This window comes from Macrobrachium rosenbergii, chromosome 39 (genome assembly GCF_040412425.1).
Source record: "Macrobrachium rosenbergii isolate ZJJX-2024 chromosome 39, ASM4041242v1, whole genome shotgun sequence".
Classification (NCBI taxonomy): domain Eukaryota; kingdom Metazoa; phylum Arthropoda; class Malacostraca; order Decapoda; family Palaemonidae; genus Macrobrachium; species Macrobrachium rosenbergii.
In genome coordinates this window covers 13,564,833-13,572,332 of record NC_089779.1, presented here as the reverse complement: position 1 = coordinate 13,572,332, position 7,500 = coordinate 13,564,833, and the positions used below count along the sequence as shown (strand labels likewise).

Genomic DNA, 7,500 nt, shown 5'->3' with positions numbered 1-7,500 from the left:
CTGAAACATGAGTCTTAAATGGACAAACAAATCCACAGTTATGTATGGGTACATATAATTAAAAAAAAATCTCTACAGAGAATTCCCGGGAATCTGTTCGATTCCTATTTTCAGTTGAAAAGGGGAATGGAATAGATTCCCGAAAGCTCTCTGTAGAGAATTATTTTTAAACAGAAGAACTCATACGTAAGTGTGGATTTGTATCTCCAATAATAATAATAATAATAATAATAATAATAATAATAATAATAATAATAAAGTTTTGATTTAAAGGCTTGTACGGTTAATTATTCACTGGACTATTGAACGAAACCTGTTTAATAATAATAATAATAATAATAATAATAATAATAAAGTTTTGATTTAAAGGTTTGTACGGTTAATTTAATCACCCGACTATTGAACGAAACCTGTTTAAATATGAGTGGGAAGTAACAGTGAATAAAGCAAGATTATGCAGTTCGTGAATGAACTTAGTGAAAAAAAATGCTGTGAAAATAATGTAGGAATTGTGTAACCGTGTTAATCACTGACAGGGAGGATTAATGTAGCTGAACCTTTGTTAATCACAGACCTGGATGATTAGCCGCTGGCTGTGTTATCCTGCATGGAACGGAAACCTACATTTGTTTTTATCTCTCTCTCTCTCTCTCTCTCTCTCTCTCTCTCTCTCTCTCTCTCTCTCTGAAGGTTGTTCTTCTTTATTTCCTCTCTCTCTCTCTCTCTCTCTCTCTCTCTCTCTCTCTCTCTCTCTCTCTGATGCTTGTTCTTCTCTCTCTCTTTCTCTCTCTCTCTCTCTCTCTCTCTGTGCAACTTGTTCTTCATATTTCGGGTTCCCAAAATGCCATCTGCCGTGTGATATTTTAGGGGATGGGGGGAGGGGGAGGGTGAAGTACTACGGGCCTGAGACCAGCTTTTAATCCATCAGCCAGTCAGTGGTTTGGAAAAAGTGGGAAGAGGGGGAGAAGGAGAGAGAGAGAGAGAGAGAGAGAGAGAGAGAGAGAGAGAGAGAGAGAGAGAGAGAGAGAGAGAGAGAGAAGGGGGGGAGGTTAATTGTTATTGACACTTCTCGTAACACCATCTCTTGCTACAGTAGTAGGAAGTTTTTGTGTATTCACTTTTTGTGCCTGGTTGGTTTTAGGCAAACCATTTTACTTCGTTTGTATGTAACATTTAATTCGTGGTAAGTTCATCTGTGTGTAAGTGTATCTTTTTTCTATTTTCTTCGTGTCATTTTTGAAATTCATATTTTCATCATTTTTCACCATTCCTGTGCAGTGATTTGTGCATAATTCACATTCACTATTGATAAATACTATATTTTTCACCATATCTAAGCAGTAATTTAAGCTTACTTCACATTCAGTGTGGATAAACACTATCATTATTTTTGTAATTTTTAAAATTAATTTTTTCGTAATTTTTAAAATTTCTTATTTTGTAATTTTTAAAATTTATTGTTTTGTAATTTTTAGAATTTATTGTCTTGCAATTTTTTAAAATTGTCTCCCCTTTATGAATATTTCACTTCATATAAGGACTTTATATTAGTTTAATTCCCTTCCTTTTCCTATAATTGTTTTTTGCGATTCTTGGTCAGCTTGGGTCATTCGCTGAGGGGGGCATAACAATTCTGGGAGGCCCAGCTGTCTATCCAATAATCTGTAAGTGATTCCGCTCGGCCCCGCCATATTGAATTATTGCTGGGATGGTTATACTTTGTGGGCATCGGATTTTATGCTGAGCTTTCTGAACGAAGTTAGATAATATCAGAAAACTTTCTTTAAGACAAAAATAAATAAGTAGATGAAAAAGCAGATAAATAAATAAATGAACAGATAAAATAGATGAAAAGGAAAGAAAGAAAATCAAAGCTCATTTATCTTTGAACTCACGTTAGCAGCGAGTATGGTTAAAAGACACACGAAGAGTCCTGCATGTATATATTAAATTTCTACGACAACGTAGCAGTGCTCTTAAAGCTGCCTTTGACGAATCCAGTCTTTATACAGTGTTACACTTTTCTGAGTGATGTAATTATATATATATATATATATATATATATATATATATATATATATATATATATATATATATATATATATATATATATATATATATATAATATATATATATATATATTTGTTCGCAGATTATGAACTTGAGTCCAGACTTGCCGGAGGCCAACCTCTCTCACCACTAGTCCACTCTTTAAATATCGAGAATGAAGAAAATTTGTCACGTTGTGGTTACACTAGTTTTTGTATAAAAACCAAATTTGTTTTTCCTCCCGATAACAAACGACGAGTGTTCAAAGTGTTTAAAAAACATAAAGTCTTCAAGAACTGCGCATGAACAACAACAAGCCTTTCTTTTTTATATAAATAAAAGGTCAGTATAAGTCAAAAGATAAAAAAAAGTATATTTTTTAGTAAGGTGTTTCCGTTGTTACTTGTTTGCCAACTGGGTTTGCCATGCGAACACAACTTCCCCAATATACTGTCTTTATGGGTTTATAAATTTGTCTCAGTGTCTGGGGTTGGCATAACTGGCAAATCCTCTGTTTTTTGGATGTTTGTCTATTTTCTAGGCATGCTAGGGGCTCTAGATGAGCCACATTTCACCTAGATTTATGTTTGTTGTATTTAATTTCATTAGTTTAGTTTTGCTCTCATGTTTATTTGCACCAGACTCTGAAATCACTATTAACACTTTGGTAATCAGTGAGTGTTTTTGTGCTTAGTGTTCCCAGATGTGATTATTAATCAATGTGTTTTTCTGCTTACTGTTCCCAGATATGATTATTGGCAACAGTCTCTGTAATTGCCATTTACACTTTAGTAATCATTCTCTTTTTATGTATATTGTTCCCAAATACGATTATTAGCACCAGTCTGTAATCGCCATTTACACTTTAGTAATCATTCTGTATCTCTGTGTCTACTGTTTCCACTGCTAGCAGTCCCTTATGCAGTTTTTTAAAAACTACAAAACCAACACATTTGATTTTTTATCTTTTTTTTTGCTAATTTATACTTTAGTAATCATTCTGTATCTCTGTACATCCTGTTCCTGCTGCTAGCAGTCCCTTATGCAAGGTTTTATAAAACTATAAAACCAACACATTTATTTATATATTTATTTTTCTGCTAATTTATACTTTAGTAATCATTCTGTATCTCTGTACCTCCTGTTCCCATTGCTAGCAGTCTCTTATGCAAGGTTTTATAAAACTACAAAACCAACACATTTATTTATTTTTTATTTTTTTTGCTATTCCCATCCAAACATGATGCCCCTGAACTCTTTCTCCCCCCCCCCTCCTCTTTCTCTCCCCTCTTTCTCTTCCTCCTCCTCCTCCTCCTCCTCCTCCTCCTCCTCCTCCTCCTCCTCCTCCTCCTCCTCCTCCTCCTCCTCCTCCTCCTCCTCCTCCTCCCCTTCTTTCTCTCTCTATGTTATAAAATACCGCTGTGACTATCCGCCATAAAAAGTGGTTCGTGTGCCAGTTCCCGCAGGTTTCAGGTGTTATTACATTTATGTGTAATTGAGTTTTGCTGGAAATAAACTGAAACGCTTGTACTGTCTATAGTTGTTCGGGTACGTTCGTGTCTTTTATTTATTTTTATTGTTTTTTTTGTTTTGTTTATAACAGTGTCGTGTTATTCTGTATGTCTTTATATAAATATGTGTATGTATGGTGTTTAAGATCATTTGTGATGTGGAAGAATGAACAGATATATATATATATGTATATAGATAAATAATAAATATATATATATATATATATATATATATATATATATATATATATATATATATGTGTGTGTGTGTGTATGTATATATTGGAAAGCTTCCAGATAAGCAGAAATGACTCGGCAATACGATTTTTTCATCGGCAAAACAAAATTTTCCTCTTGTGGGGGCTTTTCCCCCAAAACTGGGGTGGCTTCCAAGAAAAAAACAAATAAATAAATAAACGATCGATGCCACATTAATATTTACAACATCGAATGGTCGATGTATGTTCGACGATGGTTGGTTGAATCCTTCGACGTATATATGTACGTACTTATGTACGCATGTATGTTTTGGGTTTGTTAGTTTATCTCATTTGGGAAACAACGAAAGCAACTGCGTCATAAGCAGCGCCATAATAGATTTACGCACAAGATGAGTTTTCATGCAAATGGTAAAGCACAGAGCGAGCGCATACCTCCGCCAGCCTACACATAAAAACGTATATATAAGATACTGTTTTATTGACCAGAAACTGTCAGGAGTCGGAATCCTAAGGGAATCTTTCAAGTTAAGAGGAGATATAGCCTCTGATGGAGTTTTTTTTTTTTTCTTTGAGTTTTCTGTAAAAGAAAACTATTGAGATGGCTATTTGTCTGTCCGTCCGCACTTTTTCTGTCCGCCCTCAGGTCTTAAAAACTACCGAGGCTAGATGACTGCAAATTGGTATGTTGATCATCTACTCTCCAGTCATCAAACATACCAGATTACAGCCTTCTAGCCTCAGTAGTTTTGATCTTATTTAAGGTTGAAGTTATCAATGATTGTGCGTCTGGCAACGCTACAGGACAGGTCACCACCGGGCCGTGGCTGAAGTTTCATGGGCTGCGGCTCATACAGCATTAAACCGAGACCACCGAAAGATAGATCTGTTTTCGGTGGCCTTGATTTATACGGTGTACAGAAAACTCGATTGCGCCGAAGAAACTTCGGCACATTTTTTATTTTTTTATTAATTAATTCAAACTGGTCAAAATCTCCGGTATCTCTGTGTAAGGTTTCGATTTGAACTTCATTTACTGGTTACTTGTTAAAGCGAGAGTCCTCGCTAGCACTAGACGTGTTTAACCTATGAAAGAACCCACTTTCTTAAAACTCAAAATATATTTGCTTGTTTTAATGAATACAATAACTCTGGATATGTTACTAAAGTATTTGTATCGTATTATCAATTATTACCCTTGCAGGTTTAAAGTTAAGGAAATTCAATCTCGGCAATATGGTATGCGCATCCCGTATTGACTCATAAGAGAGAGAGAGAGAGAGAGAGAGAGAGAGAGAGAGAGAGAGAGAGAGAGCGCATTGCATCCGTCCGTTCGAACGGCAGATAAGGTAATACTCGGACGTGGGGACGTATATATGTGTATGCGAGCTGCTAAGCGGAAAATCCAATCACCAGTAGCATCTCTCTCTCTCTCTCTCCCCTCCCATCACATACACGTAGTTGAACGACGCCTCCTGTCTACTAATATAACACCTATATAGAATTGACGGATGAGGACCCCCACCCCCAGCTCCTCCTTCCCCTCCACACTCCCGCCTGTCTTTCTGTCGACCCCCCTATATCTCCCATCATGTCCATCCGATGCGAATATAAATAGAGAAGAGTAGCACTTAATTCCTCCTCCTCCCCCATTCCCCTATCTATGGCGAAGGGAGCCTCGGGACAGTAGTAGTAGAAGGAGCGCCATTGTGCGGAGCTGTTAGACCGTTAAGACTGACTCCGAAGTCAGTTGAACGCTCCTCAATGCGGATGTTCAGGCTTCGCGTTGATAAAGTTGTGACGATGGAAGCGGGGTGGGGGTTGTTTGTTAGGGGTTTTTAACGGGGTTGTCATCTCCCAACCCTGCCCCCTTCCACCCCAGACGATTTAAGAGACGCCTGTGGAGAATGACGGAAGGAAGGACTGACGCCATCCAGCTTCCAATCATCTGAGATTCGGAAAAAGTTCCATCCCAGAAGTATCTCCCTTCGATATTACAGAAAGGGTAAGGGGAGGTTGGGGGGGACTTGTGTTGGGTCCAGTAGCTTTTTAGAAATGGTAATTAACCCCAGAAGTTAGTAAAAGTTGATTTTTTTCCCCCGTTCCCCGTTAGAAAAAGTTTGTGTGTATGTGTTGTGTCAGATTATTGAGACTAATCCATTGAGACTAATCCAACAAAGCGCTCAGATGTGATTTATGAGACTAGTGACACAGACACCAGTTCTTCAGTATTCAGTATATTTTTTAGTGTTACCTCATTCTGGCGTTGCGACATGAAAGGTCACCAACACTTAATATCTTGGCCAAAGTTGGCTTAAGAGTTGACACAACGGCTTCATTGTTCCTAACGGAATAGTGATAAGGGACTAAGGAGTGTTGGCCAGTTTAAGGCGAGGGTAACGCTAATTGCCTTGTCAGGCGATAAAAGTAACAAGCACGAACGTTTACCTGTTATCTGCGAGTGAGGCATCTGGACGTGTTTTCTTCCAGAAATGTTAAAAATCGTTTTAGAAAGCGAGCATCTTCAGTGGGCTTGAATTGTTCATTTACATTTGCTAAACCTTGTCCTGTAGGCCTATATCTAGTTACTCAGTGACTTTATATATGTATTTATTTTTGCAGTCACTTACCTGATGTCCAGTTTCCATTATTGAATCCCTATTTCATGATCCCGCTGCAGAGAGAGAGAGAGAGAGAGAGAACACCTCTGTTAACAACACGTACATGTGTGTTGTTTGCTAAATTGCAGCTTTGATAATGATAACTTTTACTCCTAATAAGGAATAATAGAAATGAATTGAAATCCACGAAAAACCCATAAATGATGATTAATAAGTTATAAGGTTACGTACGTATCAGAAACGAAGTTATTCATTAATTTTATAGCGATTTGTTGAGGATTTTGATAAAACAAAGCATCCACCATTACTATGCAAAAATTCCCGTAGGATTTCATTGTGATCAAGATAGGTACAACGGTTGTTGATATGATGCTAAGTGAGAAAAGAAACTTGAAATTATTATCTAGTTCTGGGCCTTGACATAATAAGTACGATGATATTTAAAGCAAGAATGAATTTATAGGCAGTAATCTATATCAGCAGGTAATTATATCAGTCCCAGTTCAAGAAAACTTTTCCGTTATATTAATTTAACAGTGTTAAGTTTTTTGAGATATGGCGATTTGCTATACTTCTGTCCTGAAATTACAGAAGCTTCGTAGATACAAGGATTTTTTCTTTTTTTTTTATTTACATTAAGATACTTCCCACTATTGGTGACATACGACACCCAATCCCTAGGCCGAAGCTGAGAATTAATATCATATATTTTATCGCAAATTATGACCTATTTAAAATCACATTAAGGCCATCGTTACGGGTAAGGTGATCTGTGATAGTCTCTTAGGCCTACTCCTTATTGATCCTAGGACTATGATAAGCTGATTCTCTCTCTCTCTCTCTCTCTCTCTCTCTCTCTCTCTCTCTCTCTCTCTCTCTCTCTCTCTCTCTCTCTCTCATATAAATTGCCGTTGATAGCATTCCAAACACTATTTTAAATATCTTACAGACCCAAAGGCTCTCTCTCTCTCTCTCTCTCTCTCTCTCTCTCTCTCTCTCTCTCTCTCTCTCCTCTCTCTCATTGTCTCAGCATTTCGACTCTGTTTTGAATATCTTACAGACCCAATGGCTCTCTCTCTCTCTCTCTCTCTCTCTCTCTCT

At 37.2% G+C, this 7,500-nt stretch overlaps 1 protein-coding gene across 1 annotated transcript in view; it reads left to right on the top strand.

The window, feature by feature from the left end:
• The window catches only part of LOC136825766 (tyrosine-protein kinase transmembrane receptor Ror-like), an 803,750-nt gene that overhangs the window by 640,554 nt on the left and 155,696 nt on the right, over nt 1-7,500 (top strand). The gene's annotated exons all lie outside the window — the stretch shown is intronic.